The sequence below is a fragment of the Choloepus didactylus genome, chromosome 16, assembly GCF_015220235.1.
Source record: "Choloepus didactylus isolate mChoDid1 chromosome 16, mChoDid1.pri, whole genome shotgun sequence".
Taxonomy (NCBI): Eukaryota; Metazoa; Chordata; class Mammalia; order Pilosa; family Megalonychidae; genus Choloepus; species Choloepus didactylus.
Window position 1 is genome coordinate 2,211,624 of NC_051322.1, and position 12,260 is coordinate 2,223,883.

The following is a 12,260-nucleotide window of genomic DNA, read 5'->3' on the forward strand; positions in this document are numbered from 1 at the left end:
CTTATAAAATAAATGCATACTAATAAAATACAAACTATAACTTACTTGAACAATGTGTCTCTGCTTTTAAAAGAAAAGGCAAATGGCTCCTTTAAACCTCTCTCTTTCCAAACCTGCCCAGACCAGGACACATATGTATGCATATATGTGTCTATGCATACATACGTGGATATGTCTGTGCATATGTGTGTAAGCTGTATACATACATAGGCATGTGTGTATATGTATGTGCGTGTGTATGTATGCATACATATATAGAGAGAGACGTGCACTCAACACTTGTATAGTAATTAGAGAAATTACTATTTGTACATGAATGGCTCCTCAGAGCACGGCTTTTTACAGATTTTTTTTCCTAATCCATCTGACCAATAACTCCCCATCAAAAAGTCAGCCCTCTCCTGCAGAAGAGGGCTCAAGAGCACGGACGAGTCTAACATACTCATTTCACTGACACGCTCGCCTGTCCTGCCCCACCCGTCTCACTCCGTGGACAGACAAGCAGACCCGTGGTCTGTGGAGAAGAACACAGCTTTGGCTATTTCTCAGCCACCCAGCAGCTGGGCACGAAATGGGGTTAAGAGGCTGCACAAGTGGGTGCTTTTGCACGTCTGTGAGAGCATGTTCATGTGTGTCTCCATATGAGAATGAGCACAGGTAAACGGGGAGTGTGGCTGGGGAGTCTTGAGCCTGACAGTGCAAGAGAGGGTGTGGCAGAGAGAAAAAGTGGCTGACCAAATGTTTTGGCGGCCACCAAACAGGAAAGGAATAAAAAATCGGCAGTCATTGTAAAGAACCTTTGGCATCTGAGTCTCTAATTTCTCTAGCCGCCCGGCCACCCATCCTGGTTGGTATCACCTTTTCCCAATCCCTTTCAAGAAATAGGACTGAGCTTTGCCTTGTCAAGGATGGACTCATTTTACTGTTTCTTTCTTTTTTTTTTTTTTAGGAGGGTTGATGTTACAGGATAAGGTCAGGGTGATTATTTAGTGGGAAAAATTGTATTTGCTAGGACTTTATTGGTTCTCTTTCAGAAATCTGACTTATTTATGACATCAGTCATTTTAGGGCAGTTGATAGAAGTTATTTCTCTTTTATGACACTGCTGCCTTTGTGTAAAATTGTGCTATAAATGATATTGACAGTGTCATACAGTACTACTGTATTTTTTGTATGTTGTAAAACTTTGCTACTTTATGGTGAAACAAACCAAAGTTGTGTCTGCCAGCTTGTCAGAGAACAAAACAAAGCCAAACAAAACAGAACCAAACAACACTAGTGCCTTTCAAGTTTCAAAGAATGCATTTAAAAGAGAAATAAATGGAAGAGAAAATTTCATAAAAAGAAGAGAAAAGTAACCCAAGTCTTTATTTTTAGGTTTCCTCCTCGATGAAGAATTAGTTTGGGTTCTATCCCACGTTGTGGACAATAAACACCCAAGGATCGTCACTAGAGTTTTCTCTTGTGTTCTCAGGGCAGGTGTAAGGGTGTGTGTACCCCAAGAAGTTTCCACACTGCCTTGTCGTTGCAGTTGTGGTCTCAGTTAATGAGTCACTCAATCCGCTTGGGCAGTCAGATATATTACCACCCTCAGCCTGACAAAGGCTACTAGGAAATCCTGTTGACTTCTGATTCAGGGAGGGGAAATAGCTTTCTAAGTTCCCCTGGGATTTTTTTCCATCAATACTTTTAGTTTGGGTCGATGGGGCTCTCGAGCCTTCTTCCCAAGGTCAGGTGTTCCTTGAGACCACCTCTTCCACTGCTCTGAGTGGGAGGAATCCAGGGCAGGCCCGGGGGCCTCTCAGGTTCAGCTCTCCTTCGTTCATCGATTCAAGTGGCCTCTTAGTATTAAATACGATTTGGGCATGTTAGTGCATTTTGACAGGTCACTGATCTAAGGCAAACACGCAAACATGCAAAGTGCAGCAGACACGTCACACGGTCCCTGCAGACAGCAGAGCCTGCATTCCCGTGGCCACTCGTGGTTCTCGCGGGCAGTCTATACCACCATGTGATTCTGAAACGTGGCACCCGCACTGTGCGGTGTAGACAGGGAGGATGTGATGGCCTGCATTTCACAGAAGAAGTGGCCTTGAAGAGGTGATGGGACTCGGCATCCTGCACCCCACAGAGCAGGTGCAGGAACCCAGGGGGCTCGTTCTCGGTGGCCCAGGGTCTCCTGGCGAGAGTGATGCCCACCCCAAGGAGGTAGCAGCCCCCCCAGAGTGTGGCTGACTGCAGAGAAGGCCCTGCCTGTCTTCTGAGTGAACCGATGGGGCTGTGCTTTGGAGCAAAACACTTGGGATGCTTCGATTATTGTAATTTTAACTTCGGGCCTGCAGGTAGACTCAAAGTAACGTGTAGGTATGAAGCTAGGGCATAGGAAGGGTGCTTTCCTTTTGTCTTTGAAATAACTAAGGAAGAGCTGACTTCCCTGAGCCAAATAAAATATTGCACCTGTCTCTTAATTCTGAGGGTGATTTGGAAATAACAACAACAACAGTAATAAAAATAATAGAGACCCATCTAATGGTAGTTGTAACATCTCCATGAGGCGGTTACTATTAGGGTGCCCATTCTGTGGTGAAAGAAGTTGAAATAAAGGGAAATGAGGTAACAGGCTCCAGGACATCTGACTCCGGGGAAAATGCCCTTAACAGCCTCGCGGTGTTGTTTGACGAGGTGTTCCCAGGGTCCCCGGGTTGACAAAAGCTCTAGGAAAGGAACGAATACTTGGGAGAACTGACCGAGGCATTGTGACCCTCTTGTATTGGTGGCATTTGCCTCCGTCTCCCTCTTGTGCGGGGGCTTGTCCCGGCACCGGCCTGGCTCCCGGCTGAGCCGTGCCCCTCCTGCGGGCAGCCTGCCCTGCCGAACGAGCTTCCGCAGCCCCGGCTCAGCCGTCCAAGCCGCCGCGCTGGTTGTGGTGGTCCCAGTTCTCTGGCTTCAGTGGTTTCCAGTGGCATCCTAAGTCCCAGAAGCGTCCCTGAAGATACTTGAAATTTTTCAAAAGAAAAAAGGAAATTTGCATTCATTGACTTGGACAGCTCACTGAAATATTAAGTATGTTGATTTCCAATTGTAATGATAACAAGTCAAAGCAGCAGTACTCTACCTCTTGTGGAAAGTGATGGAGCATTAGTGATTATGTATCTTTACTTAGAGAGAATGAAGAAACTGCATTAATTTTAAATTAATAAATGTGACAAAAATCTTCAAAATCATGGAAATCTTTGCTAGTTGTAGACTTTTTAAGGCACTGTCATTCAGACTTCATAGAGCACATGCAATCTGAGTTTAAATAAATTTTCTTCCAGAAGGAAAGTAATTTGGGGAAAGGGGTGCCATGATTCCCACACACGTACTTGGGACCAGCAGTGAGGGCTGAGGATTTGCCCGGAAGGTTTTTCCTGGTACCAATGTGCACCGATTTTATGAAATAGCGTACATGGTGCGACTGGCAGGGCCGGCGTGGACACCCCCAGCTCCGCCTCTGGCCCCGGAGCAGGCCTGGGTCTGGCACGGTGCCGGGAGCCTGTTCACCTGGCGGCAAATCCCAGCGCCTCGGCCTGCAGCAGTGGGATCACAGAGTTTTATGAAAATAGGAACCTCCCACATTTCTGATGAGGAGCAGATGAAATGGTGATGGTAAAGCCCACTGTAGGTGTTTAACAGACGTTGTCTCCTTCGCTGACATGCAGGCTTCGTCCGGATGCCCAGGCTCGGGTTCGAGTCCAGCCTTGGCCGCACACACACCGCCCGACGTGAAACCAGTTTCTGACCCTGTCCGCTTCGGGGGTGGGAATAATCGCACCTCCTGGGGGGGTGTCAGGGTTAAACTAGTTGATCTCTGTAGTGCACTTAGAACAGCATCTAGCACGTAACTAAAGCTCAGTAAACGTTATCTTCTATTAGTCTATGTGATCAGTAGAAAAAGACCCTTGAAACTGATGCTCCCTTACCATAAATTTAAAATTTGTAAGATTTAGGATATGTCCATTCTTGCAAGGAATAGGATGAAATTATTTTTCTACCAATGTTCATAAGATTAATGAGTTTCCACTTTTTCCTTATCATTCATTCCATAAAGAGCTTTTATTACCAGGTATATGTGTGGAGGACATGCTATGAGAACACAGAGTGGGAAGTTACAGATTTGTACAGCAACAGTGGCGGGAGAGGATGGGCCAGCCTCTGGATTCGTGTAGAGAGTCGCCTGGGAGATGCCCAGCGGTGAGCCCGCATCCATGCAGGGGCCCGGAGCAGAGCAGAGGGAAGTCGGGGTCCCAGAGGCCAGCCCGGGTTTGGGGGGCAGCAAACACCGAGCCCCTGGCCTCGGTTTCCGGGGCCAAGGCAGTTAGCAACTGTGGACCTGGGCTGGGAGAATCACAGCGGATCTCCGGGGTGGCTCCCGCTCACTTCCATGCGCCCGTTTGGCCTCACATGTGCTCCCTGGCAGAGCAGGCTGGTTCCGTGTCCAGGAGAGGCTCTCCTTCCAGAAACCTCTCGGAGCAGTCCCAGCACACTGCCGCCACTGTCTGTACTGCATTATGGCTGTTTGTGTGCATGATTTGTTTACATTCCCAGACAATAAATTCTCTGAGGACAGCCACCAATACGTACAATATGGATAATGAATATTGTTGCCAGATCTACATTGCAATTTTGTGTATTTGATGTCCCTTGCCTCATCCTAGAGAGGAAAAGTTGACATTTGTTAAAACGTTGTGCCTGCCTTCATTCTGATTTTCCATGTCCTATGTTTTAGTTCATTTTTAAGTGGTAAACGCAGCTCTGTAAATAAAACGGCATTTGCAATTTTAAAAAGTTGTATGTGGGGGATGGGTTAGGAGAAGATTTTGTAAAACAAAATGTCCAGGTATTTTTTTTTTTACCATGAAAAAAAAATTGTGTACAGTTTCTGTATACCCACTGTTTATCAATAATATTTAAATTAAACTTACTGTCCAAATTTCATATGTAGCAATGAATAAGCAATATCTTTCCAGATGGCTTCAGGTATTTAATTCAATATAATTAATTTCAGCCAGGCCTTCATGTCTGGGCTTTGTAATGCGTATTTATAACAGGACGAGAATTGTGCCATCAATTATTTTACGCTTTCATTATTTGGTGCAGAACTGGGAGAAATCTGCTTGGCAGGAGCCTTTCCAGCAGAAGGCAGCGATACCCGACGCGGTATGATTAGCCGAAACCCACTGAAAAAACAATGATTTTTGCCCCCCAGCTCTGTATAAAGGCGATATTTGACTTCCCCTCTCTAGGAGTCTACTTTTCTGCATGACGTTCCCCGTGACTTCAGGGCAGGAATGTTTGTTTTGAATTTCTGCAATTAGTCTCTCTGAGGTGGCCTCTGTAAACCCAGTAAATCTGGGCAGGGGCTGTGTGTGCATCCCAGGGAGGGTGGGGGACGCGTTCTAGTGCAGGAGGGGGGAGGGGAGGGGAGGAGGAGGGAAAGAAGAGAAGAGATGGAGGGGGAGGAGAGGAGGGGAGGGGAGCTGCTCTGTCCCGCTCTCTTGGACACTTGGACTCAATCCTGTGCCAGCACCAGGGGGGCACGGAGAGAAGGTGCTGTCCCGCACGGAGAAGCCTTTGCCGTGGGCCTGCCTGGGCTCCCCTCCCCGCCGTGGGGGCCGCAGCCCCGGAATGCCAGGCTGGCACGGTGGCTCGGGGCGAGCCAGCGGTGATGTCATCGGCTAATGGCTTCTTTTCATCCGCGCTCTCCCTGAGAGACCCAGTGGCAGATTGTAGACTCAATTACTCTCATGTCAGGTGATTATCCAGGTCTCAGTGTAATCTTCCATTCACACATACCATATTTCAATTACGGCAGCTATGAAACAAGCTGTGTATTCAAATCACCAATCACCTTATCACTGCAGAACAATGTCAACTGTAAAAAACGCCAGCTGAAGGCAATTACACATGTGTTGAGAACCGATTATGATTACTCTCTGTGGTATTTGTGATGAGCTGGGGAATGTTCTGAAAATTTAATTTAATGACAATATGCTTGCTGTACAATCCATAATACCTCCGGAATCCTGCACGGGGCTATTAAAACTGATAGGAGCATATTATCGCCGCGCTGAAGAGCTGGGCCGGGAGGGCCGCCGGATGCCTCTACAGGGAGCGGGAGGTAATTTCCCCGCACATTTCCAGCGGCTGAGGCAGACAGCTTCCCGCGCCAGCTGCACGCCGGAGGTGGTCCCTGCTCTCCTCCCCGGCTGAGTTAAGGTGTTCTACTCGCCCTGTTGCTGCTGCCGGGGCTGGGGGCTGCTGGGCGGCCTCGGGGGGGCGGGAGTTCGGGGGGGGGTGCAAGGGGAAGGGACTCGAGCCCAGGGGACAGGCCGACTGTCACACAAAGGGACTCCTGCAGGGCGCAGGCCCGGCCACCCTCCCTCCCTGCGGCCTCGGCCTGGCCGTCCCCCTGCAGCTGCACCTGAAAGATAATGTAGAGACCCCCGACGGGGCCTGGAGCAAAGGCGGGGCGGGGGCATCCGCCAAGGGCACCCCTGCGCCCGGGAGCCCTTCCACGGACAGGCGACCCAGCTGTCAGGTGGTGGCAGCCCCACATGTTTGACTTCGCTTTCCAGAAATAAGGGTGTCCGTGCTGGGGTGTAGGAGGGGGACAGTTTGGGGGGTTTGGGGGGAGGAGAGGAGGAAGGCGATAGGGAGCCAGGGGCTGCCAGGGGACCTGGCCCCTTCGGGCCACTGCGAGCTGGGGAAGCCACTCCTGACAGCCGGCCCGGCCGAGCCCCCGGCCACCTGCGGGCTCCCGCTGCCGTCTGCTGCGCTGCTTCAGGCCTTCACCCAGAGACGGGCTTTCTCGGTAAACCTCTTCAAGGCCCTCCATGTTTTTCTCCCAATTTGACGCAACTCAGCATTTTGCTCCATTTACCAAATGGCAATGACCTAATTCGTTCAGAAGTAAAACCACTATCTGGCCTTAATTAGCTGTTTGATTGTAGCTGTGGAGATAATGGAGATGCAAACTTTGGTTAAATCAAAAACAAACTTTGGTTTATAGGAAGTTGAGGATTTTTTTAAAACTAGGCTACTAATCAAAAAATATGCCCATCATGTGACTCTGTTATGTTGCCATCTTAATTCTTCAAACCAGTTTCGGTTATCTGCTATTGGAGATGGGTGTTTCTTTTGAACACAACTGTAAGAGAATATATCTTTCTACTAGAATGTATTTCTTTAAATTAGATTTTCTGCTATCTAATTCTTTTAATGACAATCCCCTTAATCTCCATTCCCCTTTCCTTCTTCATTTTTTTGCTTTATAGCATGATCACCATCATATATGTATCACATATATATTCCTTATTTATTTTGTTTTTCATCTATATCCCTCTGTCAGAATTCAGTGGTGGAAGGGCAGGTAATTTTTGGCTGTTTGCTTGTTACTGTGGTGTGGGCTTTGGTAAGTCTGAAGAAGGAATACATGAGTCTTTGACTGTGAATACCTAATGTTTATCAACATGATCTCTGTACCTTGGTTTATGTACTGACAGCTTGCTCTGTTATTGTATTTTTAGTTACAGACTAATCCCCCAAATCATGGATTATAGTTCTCTTAAATTCAGTATCTTTTAAAAACTTGATGGGGTGAATCTGTCCATAGAATTAGGGAATGGAGAGGTTGGAAGGAATGTGAGATATGATGACTATGATGGGGGGAAACCGGGAGCCTGTGAGCCTTTCCAAAGACAGGGAAGGTGGCTGCTGACCCCCCAGGAGCAGTGCTCCTTCCAGCCCCCTCTTGGGCTCCCGGCTCAGTGGGCTTTCCCCTCCCCATGCACGGCTTGATTGCAAAATGCTTCCCCGGCTTGCCTCAGCTCCTGGAGTCCTCAGCCCCAACCGGTGCCCACCGCCCATCTTGCAAATCAAGCAAAGCGGCAGGTTGCGCCTCTGACCCACCGAGCGGAAGTGAGTCAGATAATTTGGGGAGACTTTACCATGGAGGCGTAAAACACGTGGCCTGCTTCTATCAGAAAAAAATTTACAGTTTAAAGAATTGATGGATTTTCTCCATCTGAAAATGCTTTGATATGTGGGGTGGGTGGATCAAAGTCAATGGCACGCAAATAGAGCACTGGTCCATGGCCGTTTATTTGTGGTTTATAAAATGTAGAGTAAATCATCAGTGCAGCATAGAAAAGGTTAGGAAAAGCAGAATGCAGCCATGGCTCTCCTTTTAAACTGCCGCGTCATCCTGCCCCAGGAAGGAGCGGCTCTTACCCAGAGGGCGGCTGCGGAGCTCTGGAGCAGGGCTTCTCCGTGGGGCCGATGTTGCCCCCGAGGACAGCTGGGGATGTTTGCAGACGTTTCTGTTGTCCCAGTGGGGGAGGGAATGCTGCTGGCCTCTCATGGCAGAGGCCGAGGCTGCCACTCAACATCCCGCACTGCGCAGGGCACCCCAACGCGCCTGCCGTGTCCACAGTGCCGAGGCTGGGGAGCCCCCTGCACGGAGAGCAAACCTGATGGTTGAACTCCTGGAAGAAACAAGTCCACCAAATTGCTCTTAGCAGCTCATCCAAAAACTGAAACAGATATGGATGTGTTTTTTCCATCGCCACCATTTATAATTTTCCTTCTGTGAATTACAATTTCTGTTCTGTTGCCCATACTTCTCAGCTTGTGATTGCCTTATCAATTGATATGCATTCTTTATATGTGGAGGGCAGTGAGCCTTGTCACATTTGTTGCAAGTATTTTCTATTTTGCCCTGCAGATGTGTGGCCCTCTTGAATGAACCTGCTCCCAAGGGGGCTTTTCCGTTGTGCCAGGTGGGAAGAATGTTGTTTCATGAAATTTACCTCTATTCTCCTCTGCTCACGAGAGTGGAGCCCAGAGGTGCAGGTGGTCCTCAGTGAGGGAGCATCAGGGGGCTGTGGGGACCCCAGCACCTTTTCCGCCTCCAGGCTGTACCTGTGCTGGGTTGCACACCTGTGCTGGGTTGCACAGCTGTGTAGGGTTACGCACTGGTGCTGGGTTAATGTACCTGTGCTGGATTGAGCACCTGCGCTGGACTGTGCACTTGTGCTGGGTTTCATACCTGTGCTGGATTGCACAACTGTGCTGGATTGCACACCTGCACTGGATTGAGCACCTGCACTGGACTGTGCACTTGTGCTGGGTTACACACCTGTGCTAGATTGCACACCTGTGCTGGGTTATGCAGCTGCACTGGATTGCACACCTGCACTGGATTGAGCACCTGCGCTGGATTGCACACCTGCACTGGATTGCACACCTGCACTGGATTGCACTCCTGTGCTGGATTGCACACCTGTGCTGGGTTATGCAGCTGCACTGGATTACACACCTGCACTGGATTGAGCACCTGCGCTGCTTTGCGCACCCGTGCTGGGTTAATGTACCTGTGCTGGATTGAGCACCTGTGCTGGATTGCGCTCCTGTGCTGCGTCACACACCTGCTGTCACCCAGGCACCTGCATCGGGTGCAGGGCTGGGCAGGACTGGCCAGTGAACGGCAACTTTTCAGCATTTTTCAAGGTGAAAGTAACCTGCCATAATCCCAACACTCACGAGAAGTCATTCTTGGGTCTCTTTCAATGGAAAAAAATTTTTAAAAATGTTTGTTTTTCTTTACCTATGTATTGATGAGCAGTGCCCTGGCACTCCAACTTAAAAGTAGATAGAGAGCATCTTGCAATATTATATAATAGTCTAGAGAACATTTTGGGATAGAAAAAAAGAGCCAGACCTATTAGGACACTGTGCATTCTTTTTTCTTTTTCTTCCAAAAGTTATAGGTAAACTAATATTACATTATATAAAGATAGTAAAAGCAAGCACTGATGTCAAATTTATTTGATGTGAAAATTATACTGTTTTTAAAATTGTGTTGAAAACATTACTATACTACTGCTACTTAACAGAGGTAATGTTCTATATTGTATTTTTTATAGGTATAAAATAAACACTATGTTCTCTTAATACTTACGTAGAGCTTAGGTATTAACCTTTTTGAATAAAATACATAAAATACGCTCATAATAGAATTGAGCAGAATAGCTATACGTATTTGTATGTCTTGCCTTTACATTTAAAGAAAATATGCATATTTGTATGTAAATATGATTATATTTTCAAAGGCAAGGAATTGAAACACTAAATAAATGTCAAACCTTCATAGAAACCTGTACAGCTAGCTGTTTTTCTTCATGTATAATTCCTCACTCAGAAAAAATGCTATCTGATTACAAATTATTTACCTCTTCTTACTTCTTTTGCCCAAGGCAGCAGTTAATTTTTGCCATAGGTCATAGAGGATAAAGCCCCAAAGATCCGGGAGCTTCTTAATTGCACTGCACACAACTAGCTGTCACCACACATCTCCGAGGAATTATTGCGCCTTGCAGATAATACCCTTTCCCCTGCAAGCCATGAAATAGATTCTTCCTCCATTGCTATATTAATTAGACTTCAAGGTCGTTAGAAAAATTACAGCTTAAGCTTCTCTTCAAAAAATTTAGGCAATATTATAGACGAAATCTTGCCAGAACTTACAGGGAAATGAATTAACCTTGAGGCTTTTTTGTTTCAGAAGGAAAAGAAAAAAAAAAAAAAAATCCCGACAACTCACAACCCCAGCCACAGTACAACAATATATAAGCTTTGATAGAATTCCAGGTTAAGTTTGTCAATTCTGATCTTGTAAAAACTGAATGAATTGGCACGACCTATGGAAATCTCAGGAAACATTAGAAATTTCTTTAGCTGGCCATATATCAAGCATACAGTGAGAAAAGGAAAGGGAGGGAAAGTAGAAAAGAAGGGCAAAAGGAGAAATGGTTTGTGTCCATTTAAGAAAAAATCAATAATGGCATAAAATTGATTTAGTGCTTGTCATAAAACATAAGTAAGTGCTGGAAAATAGAGAAAATTGAGTCTCAATTTAATCTGCACAAAAGCCACACTGTACTGATGAAGTGATTGGGGTGCGTGTGGTGGTGGTGGGGAAGCTACATAAAACCTAAAGACAGATACTTAATTGTCATATTAAAGACTCTCTTTTCAGCTGCTGGAGTCGAGGGGTAGGATCCATTAATCATGTGTATAAGGGGCTTTGAAATCAAATCTCAATTAAAATCTGTTCAATAATGTCTCTAATATGTTTTTCAAGCATTAATTTTTTCCCATCGATTCCACACCCCATAAATCAGATATGTTGCAGTGCATGTAATAGTTTATGGGGGAGAGGATTATGGTTTTATGAAGTTAATGCAGCAGAACCATTTAATTTACACAGGCTAAAGTTTTATGTCTGTTGTTCATTTCTATTATTTTCTCCAGCTAAAAATTATTTGGGCTATAAAACTAAAACCCAAGTTCATTTTTTTCCAAGTGTCTCTACATTTAGCAATCAGATTCTTGGCTCCTTTTACCAAATTTGGCTGGAGACATCACAGTTTGAAGTACACAAAGCAGAGTTCTTTGTGGACAGAGAGGTCTTGTGGAGGGCTGTGTGCATATTTAGAACGAGGTGTTTTCTGAGCTAATATGATAGGGCTTCAAAGAGATTTAATAGAAACTGCTATACATGCTTCTCCATCGTTGCTTAGATGGTCCTTTTGAAGAGTGTCTATGTTCTGAACAGAAAGCTGCGTGTGCCTGAGTACCTGTTTCATTGGTAGGTGATTGATGCTATCTACAGTGGAATAAAGGCAGATTTTTGGTTTGAAACTAAATCCATAAATTTCTCCTTGTCACCAGGAAATCCCCAGAGAAAGTGGGACTTTGCAAAAAGATGGTGACAATTTTTTAATTTTCTGGAACTTGGATATTATGTTAGAACCCTATGCAAAACTACAAATAATTTATGAAAAAAAGATGAGTAAAAGCAGGAGATGTTTGAGATGCTCGGATGCGTGGTACGGGATAGGATGGTGAAACGAGCGCTCACCTTTGCAGGCTCTTACCACCTGGCTGTGTACCGTAAGCCGGTCACACCCTCAGGCTGCTGAGCCGCTGGTCAGTGCTAACAGCCAACAAGAAATGGTGTTTGAGAAATGGCTCCTGAGACTTCCTTGGTTTTAAAGTTAGGACTAGGTATTTTTGAAGATATTAAAAAAGTTCATTTTGAACATTAAAATTTTTTGATGGATTAAGATCCCTATATTTTATTCCACATTTGCTTTGCATTTAAGTTCTCTAGTCGTAATCAAGGCTATGCACCCCAATGGTCTTCTCCCAAGTCAATA